The sequence below is a fragment of the Etheostoma spectabile genome, chromosome 17 (assembly GCF_008692095.1).
Source record: "Etheostoma spectabile isolate EspeVRDwgs_2016 chromosome 17, UIUC_Espe_1.0, whole genome shotgun sequence".
NCBI classification, from domain to species: domain Eukaryota; kingdom Metazoa; phylum Chordata; class Actinopteri; order Perciformes; family Percidae; genus Etheostoma; species Etheostoma spectabile.
This window is the reverse complement of record NC_045749.1, coordinates 358,259-383,399: the sequence shown is the minus strand read 5'-3', so window position 1 is coordinate 383,399 and position 25,141 is coordinate 358,259. Positions and strand designations below refer to the sequence as shown.

General features: G+C 40.7%; 1 protein-coding gene and 1 long non-coding RNA gene across 3 annotated transcripts in view; both read left to right on the top strand.

The window, feature by feature from the left end:
• Positions 1-5,814, top strand: part of LOC116705077 (uncharacterized) — a 16,032-nt gene extending 10,218 nt beyond the window's left edge. Inside the window, exon 3 of the long non-coding RNA XR_004335839.1 lies at positions 5,803-5,814. This is a non-coding gene — a long non-coding RNA (uncharacterized LOC116705077). The remainder of the gene's footprint in view (positions 1-5,802) is intronic.
• nrg3a (neuregulin 3a) overlaps positions 1-25,141 on the top strand; it is a 412,241-nt gene that overhangs the window by 151,562 nt on the left and 235,538 nt on the right. The window lies entirely within an intron of this gene.

Sequence of the window (25,141 nt, the reverse complement as noted above, 5' to 3'; positions counted from 1 at the left end):
CGGTTTACACCTATCACCATTTCTAGCCACTGGGGGACCATAGGCAAGCTGGGGGAACGCATTTTAATCTAAAAAAACCCTCAAAGTGACATTTTCATGCCATGGGACCTTTGAATAATATCTGCACAGGGGTTAAGTTCTCGCCCACTACCCACAAAGACCCAGGCCTGATTCCCAGTATGTCCATCGTGTTTGTGTAGTCCAATCAACACAACTGGCAGTGATCATGAAGTGAGAAGCCTGTGAGGGATCACATCTGTGTGGTTACAGTATAGCTACTACAAATGCTCGGTGAGTGCACAGCAGATGAACAGAAGTGGACACAACACTAAAAAATCTATCAAATTAATGTCTCATCTCAATGGCGAATTGGTGCTCAGAGTGCAGCACCAGCTACAGGTTCCTGTCAGGAGCTTGTTGAGGGTCTGTGTCTATGTCATGACCCGTCTCTGAGCCTGTCGCTAGGGTTACTGCATTCATTTCAGAGACATTAACCCCGGCTTCCCTCTGCACACTGCGGCCCAGAGATACATGGCATGTAGCTTAACATGTAAATGACTTATAGCAGTTGTGTCACCCAGGGACCCCTAGGGGGCCCTTAGGGGGGTTCTACGGCGTCGCTAGGATAAAGAGAGTAATTTATTTTTTAACTATAATTCCATCTTTAAGTAACACAATGACAGAATGTTTGACTATGTTGGTCATGGATTTCTATACACTTTCTGTAATACAACCAAAAATCCTATCAGTTGGCGGACCATGGGACAAAATATTCTTTGGTCCTTGGTCTTATTGTGTCATTTTAGGGCAGGGACGTAGCACAAAATTCTGAGTTCTGTAGAAAGGCCCCTCCCCGCATCCACAGCTATTCATTCTAGCATCTCTTTGGGCCCTGGGTACTCAGTCCCCCCCCCCCCAGTCCATTGCCCCTGGTTTGGGGGTCCATGACATGTAATAGGTTTGAGAACCTTTGCTACCCAACGTAACATCACTCCTTAATCACACAGTAAAAACGTGCAGAGGATAGGTAACTTCCACCAGGTCCCTGAAAACTGGGTCAGTAGTGATTGGTGGGTTTATGGAGCTTGGTGTGTGTGTGTGTGTGTGTGTGTGTGTGTGTGTGTGTGTGTGTGTTGGGTGTGTGTGTGTGTGTGTTTGTGTGTGTGTGTGTGTGTGGTGTGAGTGAGAGAGAGAGAGCAAGAGAGAGAGAGCGTAGAGAGTTATAGTCCTATTTTTGGCAGACAGGCATTTGTGCCGGACACTGTGCCATTAGCCTATGCCCTGGATAAACACCTGGTACACCTCCCGGTGAAATGGACAGTTCCATCATTAGGACCATTATTGATGTGACCTTTTCACTCAAGTGAGATTTGCATCAATCATGTAACAGTTAATTGCATCTCTGCGTGACTTGCATTAATGTTATAAAAAAAATAAAATTAAAAAAAATAAATAATAATCCTTACACATAATTGCATTAAACATTAATGGGGTTAATGTATGTTTTCCAGTGAAAAGGTAATGTGTGAGGTTTTAGATAGTACTGTTACACCACTAACCCAGAAAAGATACAACTGACAACATAGACTTAAATGTTTAACTTTCCTAAATATGGTATGAAAACATAAAAAAACGTTTTATTCATGGCATGGTTTGGTGGAACATTGATGGTAATATTTTTATTAATTTTCATTGATTAACGGCGTGAAGTGCATGGCACAGGTGCGTTTAGGGCCCAGTATCCAAATCCACTTTTGCTAGTTTGAGGGCGGAAAAAAGAGTTCAAAAGGGTTGTACTTAATATCTTTATTAAGTCCTAGGTGTGTAAGAAGGATAGTGTGTGTGCACGAGCCTATAGGCACATTTTACTAATCTGCTGTGAGAATAACAATGAAATGCTGCGTTACTGACTTTAGAGGTTTTTGTTTGTCAATGGCGCTTCCCGCTGCCTCAAGATAGGAATACACCAAGAATTCAGCTGAACAACGGCCCTCCCTGTAAGACCTGCACACCCATGGGCGCAAAGATTGGCGCAGGTGCATTTGCTATTTTTGTCGGTCTTAAACTAGCAAAGACACTTGCGTCGGGCTTTGCGTTGCGATGGGTGCAAGACAGAGCCCAAAGTATCACTCGGATGTTGATCCACTGGTGCCTCTGTGACTGGAGTCCAGTGGCTTCTTGTTGCCTCAGTAATAGCAATTGGTGTGGACAAAATCTCCCAAAGTCCCCCTGCCTGTGGACTGGGTGGAATAACATGGTCTTTCCTTCGACTTCTCCTTAATTCCTTCTTAGCCCCAGCTGTTCATCTCTTTCCCCAGTTAGAGCAGGGAGTAAAACAAGGATCAGTCTGTTCTCCTGACGGTCTTTAACCAGCATGACTCCTCACTAGATCCAGGATGGAGAGGCGGGAGGGGCAGGAGGAAAGAGGAGAGGTGGAAACAGACAAGACAGAAAAAGATCAATTTAAAGGTGGGAAAGGAGACTGAAAGGTATAGAACAATAACTCGTTACACCATCCACTGGTGGTATTTACAATGTCAACACTGAGGATTTTAGTACATGCTGTATGTTGTGGTTTTTGCATTCTCCAATTATATGAACTAAAAGGCAGCTTTTCTATGTTTTTTTTTTAAACCCTATTTTCCTGTTTTTGTGTCTAAGTGACTGATGGGTAATCTCAGTAATCTTTGACACTGGTCCAGTATTAAGCAAGATCGCTGCAGTCAACATCGGCAAAACAAGCTACAATGTAAGTTAATTGGCCATTTGTCCAGTTTGTATTTAGCTTCTCAAAAGTGCTTGTTCCCCACTGACAGACTCGGATTAATATTCTAAGTGTCTGAACACATTATGGAAAGTTTCCCTTAAGAATCCCTTCAGAGATGGACCTTTAAAACCTCTTTGAGACCTTTCTGTTCAACCAGAAACAGCTCTGAAGTCGCTAGTGCTAAACCCACCAGACTCCATTTAAAAAAGAAACACTTTTAGCGTTCATTGAGCCAACATATTTTCACATGTAAATCGGGAAACTATGTGTTTATTTCAACCAAAACTAGATTTGTGAGGGTTGGAAAAGTGATCAGATTACCCAAAATGGTGTTTTCATAGTTTTATTTAGTTTCTGTCAACTTTGAATGAAGTGTATTTTACGATGCACAAATTTATGTTTATCTACATAGAGTCTGGTGGGTCTAGCAAACTCAAAAATAAGAATCTTGCTCTTCACCAGAAAGGTCAACATCCTTAGAAATCCTTTCCACAATTTGCAGATTGTGGAAATGCTAGGTAATTGAAAGATGGACAATTGGCCTATTAACCTACATTGTAGCTTGTGTCGCTGCTGCCGACTGCAGAGATCTCGCTTAATAATGGACCAGTTGTTGTTCCCATCAGTCACTTAGAAAAAAAAAACAGGAAAATAGGGTTGAAAAAAACGGTAGTTACCTTTTTTGAAGTTGCAAAGTTCACATGAATCTGTCTGAACTTTAGCTTCATCTTGTGCACGATGCACTGCTGTCTGCTCTGTTGCTGCCGATGTTAGCGCTTACACACCACTGCCCAAAAGTACATTTGCTCTTGATGTGCCAATTCATGAGCCACATACTGACAGGCACAACGTGATGCCGACTCAACCTTAAACTTTTCCTTGTTTACATGTCAGACAAAGCTTAGGGTGGATTTCAGAGGTAGTAGTGCTATTTATTTGCATGAAGTAGCTTCTTTTTGACCTGAATGTTCACATGGAATTGTACAATTTTATGGATCCACTGTGAGCTGGACCTTAGTGTGTAATAACAACTGAAAAACCATATGATATTCAGTGATTAACTTTGATAATTATGGTCTGATTCAACTTTGTAAACCTGGTCGTGGAAACGCTATATCATGGGAGGAGAACAGGACCAATTAATCAGTTAAATAGATCATGAATAATGACAGCCTGTTTAATTAGAGGAAGGTACAGAGTTTGAATAAATTAACTTTTTGAAGAAACTGAAATAGAAAAAAAACAACTGTATAGAAATTTGTCAGTTTGGGAGTGTTGCTACTATAGTTTTGGACTTGTTAAGGAGGGACCATAAAAACAACCACTGTTTTGTTTTTTTAAATGGAATATTTGAATAGGAGCATTTAGAGGCTGAAAGCTGTTTTCATGTTTGCTTGCCTAGGCATAATGTGTGTGTGTTTGAGGGGGCGTCTAAGTACTCCAGCTTCTGGGCTCACACGCATAAGAGGCTATCGTATGAGTACAGCTGTTTTCACATATCGCCTCTCCTCAAATTGATGGGCAACACTTGTTCAACAGAGTCAAACAGTTGTGCGCTGAGTACATGTACATGCTCAATCAACACTAACTGCATTCCCTCTCTATGTGACTCATTATGATTTGTTGACTCTTTACTCATACATGTTTAACAGGACAACATCCCTTCTGTTGAACGTGGGGTGTTAATGTCTGTATCTAATTTTGCAAACAGAAGGAACTAAAACACTGAGCAGACAGCGAGCAGAAAGGAAAACGGACAATAAAGCAATGGATCTTTAACTTGCTGTAACTGCAGTGCGTAGCTCTGATCCAGCAGCCCCATATGATGCATAATGATCCAGTAATTCAAGCATTCGTATAGTTGGTTATGAAAAGAATGATGAAAATAGAAAGCTATATAAAGCTTCCAGCCACCAGTGACAACACTAGTAACGGTATGGAAATGTAACCTCATGGTTGCAGTGACCCAAATGATCACGGTTTTTGGTATTATTGCGGTATTTTTTAAAAGTGTGTTCAATACAGTATGTTCAGAAAGCACTGATAGGTCTACACAAGCTGATATAGTTTCAAAAAGTCTAACAGTGTTTATTATATTACAAAATATATAATATAGAATTGAATGCCATTATTGTCATTGTACACAAGTGCACTACCTGTGCAACAAGATTCAACAAACCCCTTGACTAAAAATATATAAATATAAAATATAAAAATATAAAATGTAAGTAGTGCAGAAAAATAGAAAGAGAAGGGGGGCTTGTAAAAATGATTGAAAACGCTACTGAAACACTGGCCCACTGTAGGGTGTCCCGTAACAACTTGACTATGATGTTGTATTTGATGTAACATGTGAAGTTGGATGTGGTTCTGAAATATAAGCAAATAATAATGCACATTAATAAGCATCTGACTTACTATGAACATTATTTACCAAAACTAAATGTTGACCTTCATTTCTCTGTAATAATTAACATGTAAAATATTGCTCAGTTAGACAAACTGAGAATAAGTCACATCTATTACACATATCCATAACAGAGAGTGTAATAAACCTTTATTAAACAAGCATGTGGCTCCACAGGCTGGTCTGTTTCCTGGCAATGGCACGTTGCTAGGAAATTGCGCTATCACAACATGAATATCAACACGTGGCTGCACACATAATAGTAATGGCATTAAAATGTCACTTTATAAGCTATTTTTAACATTAATATATGGATTCCCCCAGCCTGATAGGTAGTGGAAGCTATAAACTGAGCCCTGGGTATCCTGCTCTGCCTTTAAGAAAATGAAAGCTCAGATGAGCTGATCTGGAATATTGCTCCTTATGAGGACCTATATATATTTTTCCAAATAAATGTCATGTCGTAACGAGGGCTAAATGTATCCCCATCGTAGCAGAACACTTATTGAAATATGTAGTTAACGTTTACAGAGATAACGAGGCAGTAAAACCCATGACAGCTTAGTGAGCTAAAGGATAGTTTGACCTTATGTTCAGGGCGACGTAGCTTCAGAAAGTCCGAAAACAGAAAGTAAAGTGTGTTGTCCAGCTGCTGCAGTCTGTCTCCTCCTGTCTGAGCGCGAGTGCTTGGCAGGAGATCAAAGCGATGACTCTCGTCACGGATTTGTCAATCATCTCAGGAGAGACAGCAAGTCTTACTGTCTAACCATGGGCTTTTATACAAGGCTTAAAACGGTCCTGAGTGCTGTCATCTCCTTCCGACATGACTTCAGCTTCAAGAAAAGAAACCCACGTTGAAGGCTACGCAGTGTGCCTTCAGGAGCCTCGGATGAAGCTGAGAAGGATTAAACACGGGGTTTCCACACCGGGGTAATCCACCGCGATGATAAGGACATTTTAAATGGAAAGGGTAATTGGTACCGTCAACATTTCTACCGTGGTTTACCATTACACCGGTAATCGTTACATCCCTAGACAACACTGAGCTCTATAGTCGGTGAGAGAGTTTGCCAGGCTCCAGTCTAAGCTTAAGAATCAAGCTATCAAGGTTGCAACCGTTGCAGCTTTCTCTTCCTCTCCATACTTGCAGATCTCAAGCTAATATTATCGTATTGGGTTGTTTTGTTTTCCAGTGCCGTCCAAAATTGACTCTCAGAGTTGTACATCTGGTTTGATTAAGATTAGTTAAGCTGTGGTCACGGTTAAAAGAAACCAACAATGACGAGATCTGCACTTCCCAGTGTCAAAACGTTGTTAAGAGTGTTTAAAATAACTATACGATCCATACTGTTGCTTTTATTCCTGGGCGGGGCAGTCTCAATGTTAGCAGTGACAAGAACAAGGGAATGCTGCATTCCGTGTACGTGCGTGCCGTACGTCATATATGTGAATGTGCAAATGAGAGAATGTGTAATAGAAAGATTGTGTAAGGAGCTGTGTAATAGGATTGGGGGCCATCTGCCTCCTGTGCTGCCCACAGACTGTCTACGGTCCCCAAAGGCTCCCAGCAGCCTTGGCAGCCAGTGAGAGATAGAGCCAACTTTGCTTCCTTGGAAGAAGTTGGAAGAAAGTAGGCTGACATTTAGTTAATGTATTCATATTTAACTGTATTTTGCTGCATTATGTCTCAAGACAGAGCACAGAACCTAATCTAATCATTTTAAGTCATATAGGTCATATAACGTAGGTCTATCTAAAGGCCTGACCATGCACCAGGAAGTTATGGCCCTCTGTTGCTATTGATCTACATATACCACAGGGATTCCTATGGCTGAAAGCTGTATGGGAGAATTGTAATGCACATCCTATGAAATCCCGGCTTTATACTGATGGTCTTACTGAGAAAAGACTACCTGCTGCCAAGCAGCGTGGCAATTAAGTCTATCAAATCCTAATCTGAAGGCAAAGTCCACCTGAAAAAATATAATTTCACTCCAAGTTTCCAAGACGAAAGAAGTGTATCATCCTCATTAGCAAGATCTCCTGACAGTGGGATATGCATTTACCAGACATTTCTTGGAAGAAAAAAAAGCAGCAGTTGGGTTCATCTTCAGGGCTGTCTGGAGCTAAGTAATTCCTCTTTAGCACAAACGAGGGAAGGGGGCTGAGAATTACTGCCTGTCTAGTTCAGATCCTATAGGATGTGGAGTATTACGAGTCCAAATGTTACTGATGGTTTGAGTAACATTTGTTTCTGAGGGGATTTCACATTTCACCTGCTGACCACCTGAAGTCTCATGGGAGCTGCTATAGTTTTTTTTGCTTGAGGGCATATCGGATGCTCACTGGTACAAAGGCTTCCTTTCTTTCACTTTGGATAAAAAATATCTTGATCCAGGGGCCCCTATTTATCAATAACACAAACAAAATCCATTTTTTTTTTCTTTGTGTGGAATACCTCCATCTGGTCTAACGCCGGCTATTTGGGAAGGATTTAATGGAAATATGAAACCTGACCACAGATGGCACTAGACAAATGCCCATTATTGACAATAAAGTGTAGATCTAAGCTGTTATGGGTTATCTATTAATAAACAGATGCTGAAATATAACATCATATACTTGTAGTTGTGACTTCTCATAGCGTGGTCTGATCAGCATCATGGCTTGGTTGAGTCGGACTGAATTCTGAGATTGAATAATGTTGTGTTTTCCCCTGATAGTATAGACTGCGTGGAAGGGGGTATACAACGCACCCCACCTCCCAACAAAATATACCCAGTAATTAGTCATTACCATACCAACATTTCGCTACTTCAAAATAAGGTTATACCTGCGTTCACATCAGTTTTAGCATTGTAAATAGCAAAATGCCAAATGGAGGACATTATAGCAATACTGCCACTCATTCAGGTAAAACTGACCATAAATGTTTTTTATGAGCCAGGTATTTCAAACCCAAGACTGGTTACTTAAAATAAAAAGATTAAAGATGCTGTTACTTGCAATGAGGAGATAATCTTAGATAATCATTACCAAATGGGCTATCTAACCCGTTTTTCAGTCAGTTCCCCTGCAGCATTGAAGCCTGGTTTCAGAATAAATCCGTCATTTTGATCACTCTGATGCATCCTCCTCCAGCATCCACTTCTTCTTCCTTCTGGTCTTTTTGGCCCCTCCTATCTCCTTTCTTTTTTTGCTTTCCATGGGTAACATTAAAAAAGCATGACACCACGCTAATCCCGAAGATACTTTACCTCGAACTTTGTTGCTTTTTGTGTGTCTGCCGTATGTCTTTTGGGTCTCCCATTAGTCGAGAGACTTGACCTGCAATCGGTTCATTGGATGAACACATTCCCCATTCCCATGAGGCTTTGCTCCATTCTAAGTTAGTGTAAGAAAAACAAATTACATTGTATTGTTTTTATTTGTGACCAAGAAAGTTCTGTAATAATATAATAATAATAATTAAATTAAGATAGGCTGGATTAATGGGAGAGATGAATGTGCAGGGTTACCATGACAGAGAGATATAGAGTGAGCAAGGGGTATAAATATCGCTTGGATGCTTCAGTTAAACTAATGGTGGGAACCCTGGAGAGTTTTGTGGAGAATATGCTATAATAACTATTTTAAGGACCCATGGCCAGCTGCTTATGTCCCACGGCTGTTTGGGACAACCTGTAGACCGGGCAGTGGGAATTCTTTGGCCGGCCGACCGACCGGGAAAAGTCCCGATTGTCCCGATTGCCACTCCCTCCCGTCTTGATTCGACCTGTTTAGGACAGCTTTCAACACATACTGTTGGCAAACATATATACAGACTTTGATTTGAACCATAGGAGATATTGCATGGAATGTACTTTAACCTGTTGGTGTTTCACACGTATGTTTTCTTTTTTTTAATTTTGAGCCATCGAGGCAGCTCTAATTGTCTCTGGTGTGTCTCAGTGTCTCTGGCACTGAGCTTCTATAAGAATATATTTACTCTAGATTTGAAACAGGGAGTCTACTGGATAATTTAATAATACTGCAGGACTAATGTGGAGTGCATTTTAGAGTTGTACAACTGCATTTAAGTCAATTGAAGAACTCGCAGCGCGGCACAAATTTAGGCAAATATGTGAGTTGAAAATGTTTTAACTTCACTGATAAATTTGTGCTAAGGCTTTATGACTCATATTTGGACAGAGGGAGAAAGTAAAAACGGAGATAGATTGAATGAAAACAACTTGTCTTCCTTAATGATGCTCTAAAGTCAGGAGATCGCATAAAATAACAGCCGCACCACAAGTAAACATAAAATAACTTAAATAATTCGCTTTCTATAGAATAGTTGATAGTTTATTCATATAATCATGAATCATTAAGACTTTAGTGAGTTGATTTGAAGCTGGGACAACTTTCTCTTTTCATTTGCATACAGTATTTAATGATTTATAGAAAACAGAACCGTAGCAATATATAACATTTTAGGCACGTTTTTTTTTAGCTGCACAGAACCATAACTTCTCAATCTGAGCAGAGCGATTCGACTCCCCCAAAATAGTCCTGCAGTGCCGTGAATGCATAATGGAGACCTCACAGAAAGGCGGGCATGCGGGCGACCACTGGACTTAAATCATCACAACACCATTTCCCTTGGGATCCAAAATAGATGGAAGTCACAACCAAGCCGTCACTCATCACCAGTTCATAGAGGGTCAAAACCCTCACTCGCATACAACCAGACTGAGCTAAGTGGAGCCGGATTGGATTTAATGCGTCACATCCAATCAAATGCAGCACTACAGGATGAACAGAGAGCAGGGTTGGGTTAAAGAACAAAGTGAAGGAAATCAGGAGGACAGAGATCAGACCCACTGAAACTGATAGAGAAGGAAGGGGAGGAGCATATCGGAGAATGAATGATGGAAAGTCAACTACCTAGACAGAGAGAACTTCAATCAAAACCTCCACTTGAATAAGTTATGTCTTTCTAATAGACTCCAGGAAATAGTCATGAATATATAAAGAGGGAATGTGCATTCATCAGATCCTCTTACCTCCTCCTCTTTGTGGGCATACGGAAAATTGTACATTTGCAGTCACTAATCTGGCACAGTGACAGGGTCAGAGAGAGAGGAGAGGAGAGACGAAGAGGAGAGAGGAGAGGAGAGGAGAGAGAGAGAGAGAGAGAGAGAGAGAGAGAGAGAGAGAGAGAGAGAGAGAGACGAGACGGGGGAGCAGAAAGGGAGAGCAGTGAGCACTCTGAAAAAATCTCTTCAGGCAGCTGGGTAATGTGACGCGGCAATAAAAATATATTGTATTAATAATCCAGTCACACAATGCTTTTCTTTTATTTCCTCATTTTAACACGTTATCCAAAGGGCATCAGGGCATGTCATGAATCCATACAGGCAAACAACACCGAGCAGGAAATAAGATAAGTCTGAAAGGAAAGGAAGCGTGATGGCTGCCCTTGAGTCCTATGGCACCTGTAACCTTTTCTAGAGTAGAGGAGAGAAAAAGGAGGTAAAATGGCCGCCAGGGTGGGGTAGACTGGCAGATTAAAGTGCCTTTTCATTTTGCTCCAGAAACAGCTGGGATGCTTTCTTTGCACTCTGCTGGTGGCTAGGGCTAGTGCAGGAGTGTGTGTGTGTGTGTGTGTATGTGGTGTGTGTGTGTGTGTGTGTGTGGTGTGTTGTGTGTGTTGTGGGTGTGGTGGGGGTGTGTTGTGTGCTGGCTATGGGGTGTCACCTGCATGCAGGGGAGCTAAAATTAGAGTTGCTCTGACAGGAGTATGAGCGTTCATTTTCATCTGCTCACACCAGATAGATAGATAGATAGATAGAGGATAGATATGATAAATAAAATATATTATTATGTAGATAGATAGATAGATAGATAGATAGATAGTATAGATAGATAGATAGATAGATGTAGATAGATAGATATGATAAATTATGGATTGATAGATATGATAATATATAGATACATGGATTGATAGATATCTGATTATCAGATAGATATACCAATCCATCAGATATTTGTCAGAAATCTATCTATACATTTATCTATCTATGCAGCAGATTTTCAGATAAATATCTGATAGCTAGATAGATCGATATGTCATATTTCTGATAGACAGATATCTAATGGATGTATAGATATCTGACAGATATAGAGTAGATCTGATATATTATAGATAGATAGATAGATAGATAGATAGATAGATAGATAGATAGATAGATAGATAGATAGATAGATAGATAGATAGATAGATAGATAGAGTTTTAAGCTTAATGGTGAATGAAAGTCTTAAGTGTGGGGGCAATGGTCGGTGGAAATGAGGCTGTGAAGACCAGGATAAAGAAAGAAGACAGAGAGAAATCAGACAGCAGGAGGTTGGTGGGAAGCACCAGCTGCCGTCCCCACTTCTTTTTTCTCTCGTTTTTTTCATTCGACTCTCTCTCTCTCTCTCTCTCTCTCTCTCTCTCTCTCTCTCTCTCCCTCTCTTCATTTTGCTCCTTCCATCTCTCTGCAACTCAGTCACGATCAAGACACTGGGCTTTGTGGCTAGCGTGTTGTGTGTGTGTGTGTGGTGTGTGGTGTTGTGTGTGTGGTGTGTGTGTGTGTGTGTGTGCGTGTGTGTGTGCATGGGATGGTAATCAGTGTGCTAATGCGCTCTCTGCCTGTTGGGTTGGCGTCTGCCCTTTTGTTCCAGCTCAGACCAGATGTACAGCGAGCAAGACTCAGGGAGCAAGGTTGAGCTGAGAACATCCAGCCAACACACCAAAAAAAATCACTCAAGAGTTTCACATAATAAACACACTGCCCTCATTTGCTGGCATGTGATTTCTCTCTGCCACAGCTGCAGAAGAATGTCAATTTTTCTCCTAATCAGCTCCGAAACTTCCTCCAGGATGTCACCAGAGGGTTGAGTTGGGCGAGCCGTGGTAGAACCACTTTATATTTCATGTAGCATTATTTCTTTTATATTCCAGATGGCTGTGATGTGACACATGAGGGCATTCTATTGCCACAAATCTAAAAAAAAAATGCCAGTAATTTAGATTAAAAAATACTTGTTCAGCAAACCCCATCCATATGGTCGGAATTACGTGTAGCAGTGCACCAAATGCAGTATCATACCAAATGCTACAAATCATCATAATCCAACTGAGGCCTAATGCTGCATTTATGTTACGATGGGTTTAATGTTAAAAGCTTGTGGGGGGGGGAACACGGCAGGCTGCTGGTCATAATTACAAATAGGACATATGGAAATTGTTGTAGACTCTATTTCCCATTTGGTGTCATGAACACAGGCAGTAAGCATGGGAATCCACTCAAAGGCAATACATATTAAAATGATGTGATTCCTTTCCATTCTAATAGTCAACCCAATTTTCAAATAATAAATATCTATGACTAATTCATAAATTCATACGTCACATTTTGGATGTGAATACTTATTCCTGAGTACGTTGTGGCAACAAAACACCATCTTGTTTTCCCCGCCGCTTCTCATATCACCCGATCGTGGAATACCAAGTAGGCTGAAATTAGAGAAGTTGTTCAGGCACTCTCAGCAAATTCATCACGGTTTATTAATAAAGCTCGGCAGCAGCAGCACAAGACAGATCTCTGCCATAATCAGCGGTTTATGACTTCTTTAATTACAAAGTTTATTGAACCCCACAATCAACCTGAGAGACTCGACTTCATGTTGAGTTGTGAACGCGCTCCTCTCCAGATCTGATGCTGGATGGCCTTTTTATCATATAGTTATTATTGGTTGGATTGATTATATATTACTCTGAACCAAAGTTCATGTACGAATTAACAATCAATGTGCTAATTGCAATTCCAAGTTCATTGATTAAATCTAAAAAGAAACGGTGAGGAGAAAACATGGATGGATGGATGGATGGATGACCATGTGTGGACACCTGGACATTACACACACACACAATTTTAGATTGTATTAGATATCACTGTTACCCTTTTTCTTTGTCTCTCTCTTTGTCTTTCTGTTCTGTAATTGCTAAGGGAGGTGAAGACTTATATTACATTGCCTTGCAATTGGGGCCTCAGTCCTGCGCTGAAGGGCTGCAGGCAAGGCCAAGGAGAGGGACATTACATACCACACGGGGGGGGGGGGAATATAATGCAATTTCAAACTATTTGAGTGCTCATGCGTTGGTGTCCTTGAGCTTGAGTCTGACCCCCTACCCGCCCATTGACCTCTGTGCGAAAGGGGAAAACATATGTGCATCTCAGGAGAGGGGAGCCAAGGAGAGAAGACTCCTAATTAAGCTGGATGCAATGTGACAGGGTGCAGAAGGGGAAAGAAAAGCATACACAGGTAGGCTTTTTAAACACGAAGTTGGCATGGCTCATTAATATTGTCATGGCATGGTGAATTGGGCATGAGAACACAATTCCCTGTGCAAGAAGCACGGCCCCAGACCTGTGTGCGTGTGGGTGTGCGTGTGCGTGTGCGTGTGCGTGTGCGTGTGTGCGTGTGCGTGTTGCCAGCTGAGAAAAATTGAGGGAGAATGCTGAACTTTTCATACACATCTATTTATCTAATTATCATTTTCTCTGTCTCCTCCATCAGGAGACTTTCTCCAGGAACCCTTGTGGAAAAAAAATAATTATAAATTGCTCTTTCACAGCAACACATTTCTCACAACTTTGCTATCACAAAGACAAACTGACAAATGACGCAGGCATAAATTCTCTCCTCTGATAGTGCTCGCTCATCGGGTGAATGGGTAGCAGGGATCGACGCACTGGGGAGGGAAACAATTTCAAATCATTGGAATGCAAAATTGAAGTAAAAAAATACATTTTCGCTGTTGTGGTGTTTTATTACCCACTCTTGTTTTTTTTACATTGCTTCATCCATCAAATGCCAAGAGAAGGTCCCTTATACAACCTGTTTGTCCCAATGCACCAGTGGAAGCTATGCATGACACTAAATCTGCGTTCTACATACAGTCCTGCACGTTCACTTGAAAGTGTATTTAGTTAAATGGTTTGAATTCAAGCCTAAAATGTGCAGGGTTTGAATTATCTGGATTAATAAAGTAGACAGTCAACCTTGTGTTGTCTTCCCGTCAAAATTGAAAATCAACACTTTTGTTGATGCTTTTTCTTAAATTTTTGTCCCTTTTTTCATCACTTTTGATGCTTTTTTTCAATGATTGTCACTTTTTTTGACGTTTTCTACACCTCGTAACACTAACTTATCAACTTTAGTTTAACAATTATTTTGGAATATACGGTCAATAAACTAAAATTAAATGAATGGATGTTGATGGATAACCACAGACTGGAATATGTCAACTTTTACTCAATACTATTTCCAAACCACTTCAATTGAATATATTGAATAAGACGCCCCAAAATTAATGAAAGTAGAGATTTGTACTTGCCAAAGAGCGTTGTGTGGAATCAATCATGTTATTTTAGGCAATTAAAAAGAACATTGATAAAGGAAAACGGGGCAATTTGACCCGAGGACAACATGAGGGTTGAGGTATTGAGGCAAAACTACAGCTTATCATTCACACAAAAAGAGACAAAAGAGACCAAAGTTGATGAGAGTGGGTGCTGTTGTTAGTCATAGAGAACACATGGCGCTAAAGGAGTTGGGAACAAAGACTCAGATGACGACCCAGAGAAAAGTAGACACAGAGACAGGCACAGAACACATGGACAAGGCCGGCCGACATGCTGGAAGGAGAGAGAGGACTTGCCAATGACACTCTTTTTTTTATTTTTTATTTTTTATCCAAATGTTGATTAGCCCTTTGCACCTGTCCACGCCGATGATGCCAATAAAGTCTGCTTATTCGCCATATTTGTATTTTCACACATGCAAAAATCAACAGGCCAAGCCCTGCAGTATCACACTTAGCTTAGCTGGCGCGTGGTTTAAGTTTTGCAATATTGGAGGAGTCACATAAACACATTCCCATCCATAACTACTATGCCAGGTTTGCTTTAGTTTAAAGACTATTTCAGTACCTGTCGCTACTGTGCAGTAAACAGCAACAACATGCAAGATCATTTTAGCTATGAAGACTTTATTATTGATCGAAAGGTAAAGAAAAGGGAAGCTACTCTTATACTGATTAATAAATGATTTTAATACAAAAACCAAAAACTGAAATCTGAAATCTGAGTGCCAATGTTTTGTGATTCTATATTGAGTTTGCCTACATCAGTAACATTTGCAACAACCGCTTAAGAAATATGTTAATTTATCATCCATTTGTTAAATTCTTTAATTAAAAGTAAAACAATGCACTCATTCATTCATGTAAAATAATACTTAATATAAATGCAAAGGTATTTATAGTATAAGAATTTTGATTTAAAGTCCCATCCCAATTATAAAAAAATACTAAATAATAATATTCATGCATTTCTCTTGCCATGGCTTTATTCTTATTTTAGTGGCAGTATGTGTTCACTTCCCCCACACAGGAATGTATATATAGACAACACACTGACATAAGCTGAAAAGAAAAGCATAACCCATACACTGAAATAGCTTACACTTGCATAACCATACATGACATGGACCGCAAAGTTTAAGACTAGGAATATGAGAATACTTTTACAGAAGCTTTCTACAGTCACAACCGATAAGGTCCCTGCAACGATGGCTGGATGTTTGCCACCGTGCGTTTTCAGTCTTCTTGGAAAGTTCCACTGTAGTAGCAGGACAGCTGAATAAAAGAGGAGAGCATTACTCCCAGCTCTGTCCAAGTCTATTCCATCCAAACCCTGACTAGACCTGGCTGGACTGTTAGCTGTTTAACAACTCTTTCACATAAATCTGATAACACCCAATTGCCTTTAAACAGCTTGTTGAGTCACCAGGTAATTACAGTCAAGGTAAACATGTCTCAATCCCTGCCTGAACATGGTTTTCCCAATGGCTTGGTTTCTTTTGTGCATCTAAGGACATGATGACTTCCTCCACCAAACGCTAACAGTGCTTATACAACCTTAGCTCAGTTCAGGGGAAAAGAAAATTGAACATCAAGAAAAATGATGGGTGCCTTCAAATGAGATAGCGCCTTTAAATGATCAGCAGGAGCCAAGGAGAGGAGAGAACTCTCCCAACCCCAGCATAAAGAGGATAAAACAGCTCTGATTATGGTCCAGTGGGTCAAGGCTTTTATCTTTCTGTGGACATCCCTTGATCGACCTCAGAAACTGTGAGGTTAACTTTATTAAACCACTGAAAGGTGTTGGAGTTTTAAAGCAATAGTATCAAAGGGAATGTGCATTTCATGAACAAATGTCAAGATCAAACTTCTATGTTAAAGTACAATATAAAATATGAACAAAAAGTAAACAATATGCTTGAGAAAAATGGGTAAAAGTCATTCATAAAATAAAGTGACAAAATAATATGTATTGTGCAGATGTTAAAATAACCTAAAGATCACCTGACAGCATTTTTTTCCCTTTTTTCTTTATCTGTGCCTTGTTTTGGTTAAATAATCATCATAGCTAAATCTTACCAGTGATTTCATGTGTAGCACTTCTAATGGCCACTAGAGGGTGGCTCCAATAAAAAACAAATACAAACTCTTGTTTTTAATAGGCACATGCACACAGTATATTGTAGAGGCATTTCATGTCTGCATTCTTCACCCATCATAGTATTAGGAACAGTGGAACGCTGTTGCACAGGGACATTTTGACGTGCGGCCGGTGAGCGTGGGATTGAACCACCAACCTTATTGGGTGACCGCTCTATCGCCGAGCCACAAGCCACCAACTGTTTGTGTTGAAGTGAATGGCAAACCACTGATGTCTTTCTTATGTTTGTTGAAGATCACTGAAGCTCACTTGTGTCCTTGTCACTCCTTTTTTTCAGTAAAAGCTGTTGAGATTAGTTTGCTTATTACTCAAGTTTTCTTCATGCATTTTTCTGTGTGTTTAAAGTCCGAACTTGTAAGAAACGGGTTCAACAGTCAGCTATGTTCAGAATGTGTGTGTGTGTGTTGCGTCAGCTGAGTTTCTTTCCACATCAGTGTCTGCAGTCATTGCCCCAGGTGGCCACTGGTGAGTGTGTTTCTCATGCTGTGGTCTGAGCCCAGCAGTAGGTCTCTACGGCGGGCTGAAGCGAGCGGATAATTCCTTGTGGGTCGCGACTGAAGGCTCCCCCATCTCTCACACCCAGTCACAGATTAATGGCCTGGTGTCTGGATCCAGGCGCTCTGTCTTCTCTGATAATGAAAGGTAGAGCAGACTACCATTTTACCAACACAAAGACAAAAAACAAAAGCTGAAAGAGAAAGTCAATGTGATGTTTGTAGAGGGACCAAGTTGCGAATTTCTTTTTTTCGTGGCCTTCTCTTTTCAGGGGGCTGTGCAATGCTGCACCCAAAGTAAACTGAACGGGTTCATCAGAAAAATAAGAATTAAGCCCATGTGTGAGATTTTAACAAGGGTGCAGCTTTTTGTACTATCTTGTTCATTTGCCTGCGTGTCCACTGATGTCCATGGGAGCCTCGTCTTCACAGTGAAGCAAGTTTTCAGAAGGGTTAGCGACTGAGAAAGAGACCGAGAAATTACTGGCGTTCTATTTTCATCTGTAGAAAGCAGTGAGCACGGCTGTTGGCTCAGACTAACATCAGAGTAAAGAAAAGCTTTCACTGTGGCTTCAATGTACAGCATATAACTTATACGTTACATAAGTTAGGATGATTCATATTGGACCTCTATCATTGTCCATTAGGTGGATGTCTCCATGTGCTACATTAACATTGCCTATCTTAAAAATCTTCATAAGATACTTATTACACATGGGTACCGAGTCGACCGTTCTCTGGGATATGTTTTCATGCTAATTAAATGTGACCCCTAATTAGCTTAGATAATGCTAGTCGTTGGTGCATGCAAAAGTAAAAAAAAAAAAGGTTATTTCTATACCACTAACAAGGCTGAAATTGCACCAAACTTTAACAGTAGCATAATGAGGGTCCATACATGTAAAGCGAAGCACTACAAACTTTCTAAATGTACAGACAGATTATTAAAAAGATAATTTATAAAGACAGTACCGTTCGTGCATGCATGCAGGCGCCATCTCAGGAAAACATGACAACGCCGTGCTTCAGCTATATTACTAGTTACTGGTTGTTTGACTGGTCAGGACCTGGTTTTCCCAAGAATGGAGGAACTGTCCTTTAATCTGCCCACAATTCTATCCTCCTAGCCTGTTATAGTTGGAGAAACCCCCCCCCATTTAGAAATTTATGAAATACTCATTTCTACTTCAAAAGAGATTGATTGATGGGTTGGGCACAGTAAGTAGTACTATGCATCATTAATAGCATATTATGAAATAATACAGTATGTCTTGCTCTGCAGATGAATACATGTGTCTGTAATCCTCAGACCTGCTCCTATGCTGTGAACACGTCCTGTTTTTTTTGGATTTGTTATTTCAAGGACTGATTTAAACCTCACCATATGTAGTTTCCAGGACCATCAATTTCTCAGTAACCCAATATTTTTTGTGAAATCACAAGTGGTCTTTTCCTTTCAGTTTGGAAAAAAAGATCTCAGTAGGGAGACCGGGAGACAGACTGAGCTGACACTCTTTCAGTTTAACCCCATGGCGACTAATTAACCTTCAGGTTCTTTAAATCCCCAACATCACTGAAATACTACCTGAGTGTGTGCATCTGCGCATGTCTGATCATACTGAGACCATACGTAGGCCTCCATGGGGGCTGGTGACATTTTCTCTGAACTTCTATCTTCCTTTGCCAATCTGTTTTTTTGTTTACCGACCTTCCCTCCAATGACCCTGTCTCCTTCTTTTGTCAAAGGCTGTCTAAAACAACCTCATTATGTATGGAACGACAGTAGATCTGTCTCTTTATTTTAGTCTCACTGTGGGCTTCAGAGCATGCAAGAGGAGTGGAGCTGTGAGAATGTCGCTCACGGAGCTGTTCGTTCCCTCCGCTCCTCCACTTAAAGTTGTTCAATATTGTTTCATGCTCAACTCAGATTTCACCCCGCTCCACTCAAATGGCTCAGTCCAAAGAAAGGAAGAAATTGATGAACGGCACCTGCCCTCTGTCCCTGCCACCAGTCGTTTGGAGGGCGGGCGCTGTTCATCTGCATGTACTGCTTACACTGCAGTAACTCAGAGACGGACTCAGGCATGCTTCGAATTCTTGGTGCGAAACTAACCTGTTCTCACTCTGAAGGCGTAAAATACGGATGTTTGGACAGTGGTTGTCCGTGTCTGATGGACGAAAAAGGCACCATATGGTATGTTTGAGAACATTCTGGTGAGAGCAGCAGCTAGACGGGGTTTAGCGAGTCGTATGTAAGGGTAATATTCCACATAGGGAGGTTAGTCGGGGGACGGATGGGTCAAACACAGGACTTTCACCCAGGACAGCGGGCTTTGTGTCCCTCATGTGTCCTTAAGCGTCCCGTTATTGCTGCGTGTCAGGGAAGCCGCTTTCTTCTTTAACTGGCCCGTTATACTTGCTGTGATGAAACCGTAGGCCCACCCACGAGCTTTCCCTTAACCTAACAGCGTCAAAAGGGACGCCAATAGTCCCGACCAAGCGCGTGTCACATGACGCTAAAGGAGACCTGTAGCGTCAATAACAACGACAAAGGCACCTGACCAAATGTCTGTATTTTACAAGATGAGAGTGAGAATGTGTTGGCAAAACCGGAGCAGGATGGAGCGGGAGAGAAAGCGACGCTCCAACTCCATCCAAAATCCTTTCGCTTGCGCACCACTCACATGCTTTGGTAGGCATGCAGTATTAATGACTCAGTAGCCACTATAGACGTTTGAATGAAATAAAATGACCTGTTATGGAGACAGACTAGTGATCTTTCTTTCAAGCTCTGAGGTCCAAATTACCCCAATAAATGTATAATGCCAACCAACATTGACATTTTCGGAGCACATGCAGCAAAGAGCGAGGTGTAGAGGCTACCGTGGTGGGTGGGCACATCCAGCCTTGATGCTGAAGACCACAGCCCTGGCTTTTTATTTTAATATTTACCCAGGCAATTGCAAGCTGCCCCCTGAAGGGAGTTAATTATCATCTCTTCCCAATCTCTGTGCTGATCTGGATGTATCTTTGTGGGGATTGACACATCAGAGCCTTGAAGATAAAAATATTAACTCTGTACATAATGCGTGTTCATTATGATGTTCGATAAGTTGCATGTACTGTACTGTCTCTGTATTTACTTGATGATCTTTTATATTGGACTTGCTTACTATTTAACACAAAGTGTTGCCTGTAACCTTCAAGCAGAACTCTCTGTACTACCACCAACAAGCTCCACCACTGTTTAATTAAAGACACACAGGAGAAGCCTCGGACACAAAACTCAGAGAAATAATAGTTTGATCCAATCAAAACAAACATGAGAAACCTAAAATACATGTTCGATCTTTTACATCCTAGAAATAAATAAAGATTTTCACAATAAATCAAACTATGCCTTGTGGCAATGTGCATAGCACTGGTACCACTGATGGTTCTTTGGTTGCAAAGCTTCAACTGTTTTCTTTGAACAGTTGGACCCTTTTACATTGTTTGGCTTCCAACTAAAAACCTAAAGCACAGATATGATCAGTGGATGACAGTGTACCTGCTAAGTGTCTGTCCTCTTTTCCTGGCTTTCAATTCATCAAGTCTTCCCTCCAGACTTCTTCGTCTCTCTGCTGTAGTCTGTCTCTTCACACCCTCTGAGTTTCCCCCTGCCACACTGATGATTTTTATCGTATGCCCCTCGCAGAAATAAAGAGAGGGAGACAAGAGGGAGCATTAAGAGCAGGGAGGGAAAATAGTATTTTGTGAGAGAGAGAGCACTCCAGAGACGCATATAGCCGATGTCTTTGAGTGTCTTAGATCTGGTGGTAAAAAGTGTCTTCCCTTCCCAGTGTGACACTGTGAGAGGATAAAAATCACTTTTATCTGTCAAACACATCCAATGTGGTAATGAAGGGCTTTTTCACTGGGGTACATCTTTAGACCTCTGTTGGTCAGGGGTCAGATCGTGGTACTCAGTGTACACCCCCTAGCAGTATATTCACAGCATATCAGTTAATTGGTATTAGATATTAAACGTGATGTGACGAGTTCCCCTTCAGAGCCTCGTGATGTAGACCTGCAAGTTTTTAATGCCATTAAAAGGCTGGTAATAGGCCAGTAGGGGCAGACATTACTGCTCTCAAGGTTTACTTCCTATTCAGTAATGTCAGAAATGTAAAACTTTTAAAGAACTCTAAAAGGATCATAAAATCAGCTTTTCTTCTTACTTGAAAAACACTTTACAGACACCGCATGATCAAAGCAAATCCACCGTAAAACGTTGGTTTTAAAGTGCTCCCACTATGCTTTTTGACTTTTTCCTTTTCATTATTGTGTTAAATATATATTTTTGTGCGTGTTCTAAGTTTGCAAAGTGAAAAAGCACGTGGTCCCCCCCCCCATGGGACTTACCCTCTCCAACAGAAAATCCTGTTCACCAATTGGTCCAGACAGCTCTACTGTAGTCCAGCCTTTACTTCTCTGACGAATGCTCATCCCTTTGTAACACACGCTATAATGCTCGCCTAGCTTCTAGCATGGCACGCCCTCATACTCTGCTCCTGACTGGCTAGTAGTCCTTACCTAGGTACTGTCAGGGCCCTCATACCCTGCTTCTGACTGGCTAGTAGTCCTTACCTAGGTACTGTCAGGGCCCTCATACTCTGCTTCTGACTGGCTAGTAGTCCTTACCTACGTACTGTCAGGGCACACCCTCATACTCTGCTCCTGACTGGCTAGTAGTCCTTACCTAGGTACTGTCAGGGCCCTCATACTCTGCTCCTGACTGGCTAGTAGTCCTTACCTAGGTACTGCACATGTGCCACTCCCAACAACTAAGGAACAGAAGAATAATGCAATTTTGAAAATTAAAACATGTAAACGTATTCTGGTACAACCTCTACATACATGAACCTGAAAATGAGCATTATTTGAGCACTTTAAGTAATAACAAACCTCATAATTGAGTTAACTGAACTAGCGTTAAGTAAGTTGGTTTAGTTTGTTCCTTAGCTGGACTATTGCCAATTTTTCATAGTTTTCCGGGAGATTGTCAAAAACATCTGCGTCAGAATAATTTGAAAGATATATAATATAACCCAAAAAGCTTTAGGCTTGGGGTCAGGGATTATTGTTTGCTTAATGTGTTCTATTATATAACTAATAAGACTCATCGCATAACATGCCACCATCATTTAATTTCTGTAATTAACTAGAAGACCAGTTTCTACTAAACTTCAACCTTAATGCGTGTATTCTGTGATTTTTTCTTTATTAACCTACACTAACGGTTAAAAGAGACACACACACACACACACACACACACACACACACACACACACACACACACACAGAAACAAAATGAACAACACATTAGAAAAAAGGAGAGAACATAATAACAATTTACTATATTAGCTACTAATGCCTCTTAATGATCTTAAATTGATGAGTTTAGTAAATGCTCACTCAGACGTTCAGCTTCAGCCAGTTCCTCATTCATCTCTCCATTCATTTGCGAATCTACAGAATCCAAAGGATAACTAAAGTCAGAAGTTTTTTTTTTTTTAATTTGGCCCCATGATAATCCCAGAAATTAATACCCATACCAAAATGCCAAAACAATATCTTTTTTTAGGGATGTTGTAGCGAGAAACTTTCCACGGAACTTGTTAAAAGATTTCACAGTGTTGATTTTTCAATAATTCAAGGAGACCTGGCTGACTTTACTGCCTGTTCTTATTGTCTGTTCCAGCCTCCAATCCAAATTTCAACCAATACACAAAGACTGACGGGCACACAAATGCACTTAGACACACACACACACACACACAACACAGAGCGACACACAATCTCATATGTGCACAGCGGGTGCTTTACAAGAAAGAGTTGGAAAGCTCTATCACTCTTCCTCTTTTCACAATTTCTCAGGGGGTCTTAAAAAGTAATGTGTTTTCAAATGCAGGGCTCGGGCTTGTCGCAGGGCCTGGCTGGCTGTGATATATGAGCTGAGAAACAAGCAAAAGGGCAGGCCCAGCCATACAGAGCAGGGACTAAACATGGGGTATGTAGTCTCTGGCTTTACTAGTGTGTTCTTGGAATGTGCTGTACACAGGTAACAAAAGAGAGAGGAAGACAACAACATACCAGGCTATTAACAGAGAGAAGGAGAGAGTGAGACAGCAGAGAGGGGAACAGTACAGATGGGGGAAAGAACTGCTAAAGCAGAAAGGCTTGAGATCTCTGCCGGGAGCATGTTTTCGGAAGAGGCTGCCAACTTTAGGAACATAGCTGTATCACAACCTGCACAAACCTTCTTCATGGAAGGACAGCAAGGCACGCAGACTGTAGCTTAGAACCTGCTATTCTACTCTATTGCGCTTTATTGTCTTGTTATAATCCTGTGTAATCAAGTTTATTCCCAGGGGTTTACTGTGGTGCTGCAACTGATAAAAATCCCTTGAAACCCAAAACATTTTCCCCATAAACTACCACCATAAAAGAGATGTTTGTAAGTCCATCTTGTGTCTGATATCATATCTGTGTAAAGTCTGTGATACAAGGGCGCAGGGGTTAGGGAAGGAGATTTGAATGTAATCCAATACATCAGATCTGCCACAGATTGCACATTTAGTAAGATTATAATGTTGAGTTACACTGTGAGAGAGATGTTAATTCATTATGTTTAGCTAGGCTATTGAAATGTGTTTCTAACCCCCCCCGCCCTCATGGTTGTAAAGGCAAAATATTGGAAATAATTACAGTTCAGCACCGTTCAGCAACCTCAATAACAATACCAATCTGACTGTGATTTAAAAACATTTCTATCTTGTTAAATGTAGTATTTTCCCTTAAAGCTGTTGTACTGGATTACAGTAGATTTAACAGGTGTACATAACAAAGTGGCCCCTGAAGGTATGTCTGCGGGCACCCAACACAGTAGCAAACCAGGTAGAAAGAAAATTTGCATTTTGCTGTATTCATGCTGGGTTCCAATGGCAAATTTTACATTAGGGGCCATCTCGGGTCCAGCATCCACTTCTAAAATACATCCATGAGTCTCTGCTCCCAACGTAGGAGATTGGTACTCTAGCAGTCACCACATTTCAAACCACACCTGCCGCCACCTCCACATTTCAAACCACACCTGCCGCCACCTCCACATTTCAAACCACACCTGCCGCCACCTCCACATTTCAAATCACACCTGCCGCCACCTCCACATTTCAAACCACACCTGCCAACATCACACTCATCATCAGTCCCAGTGATACAGATACTGTACATAAAGTATAAACAACGGAAGAACATGACTTTAGACCAGTTACTGCTATAATTTAAAACATAGACTTTAAGACATTTTCCTAAGCATACTTAATGGTATAAAACATAAAAGGTACATGTACAGATGAAGACACTTGAAGTACTCATAGTGTAATAAAGTAAGAATAACATCAGTTTAACATGTAAATCTACTTCTTAACCCTCATGTTGTCCTCGGGTCAAACTGACCCAATTTCCTATGTCAATGTTCTTTTTATTTACCCAATTATAATAACCCAAAATAACATGATTAATTCCAGACAACACTTTGGCAAGTACAAATCTCTACTTTCATTAATTTTGGGTCTTATTCAAATTTATAGCATTTGAAAAACAAATTAAAGTGTTTTTGAAGTGTTGAGTAAAAGTTGACATATTCCAGTCTGTGATTATCATCAACATCTATTCCTTTAATTTTAGTCTCAATAATTCCTAATTTCTGCTTTTCTAACTCAAACATAAGGCATAATTTCCCAAAAAATTAGGTTTATTGACCATAAATTCCTAAAATAACTATAAAACCAAAGTTAATAAGTTAGTGTTACGTAG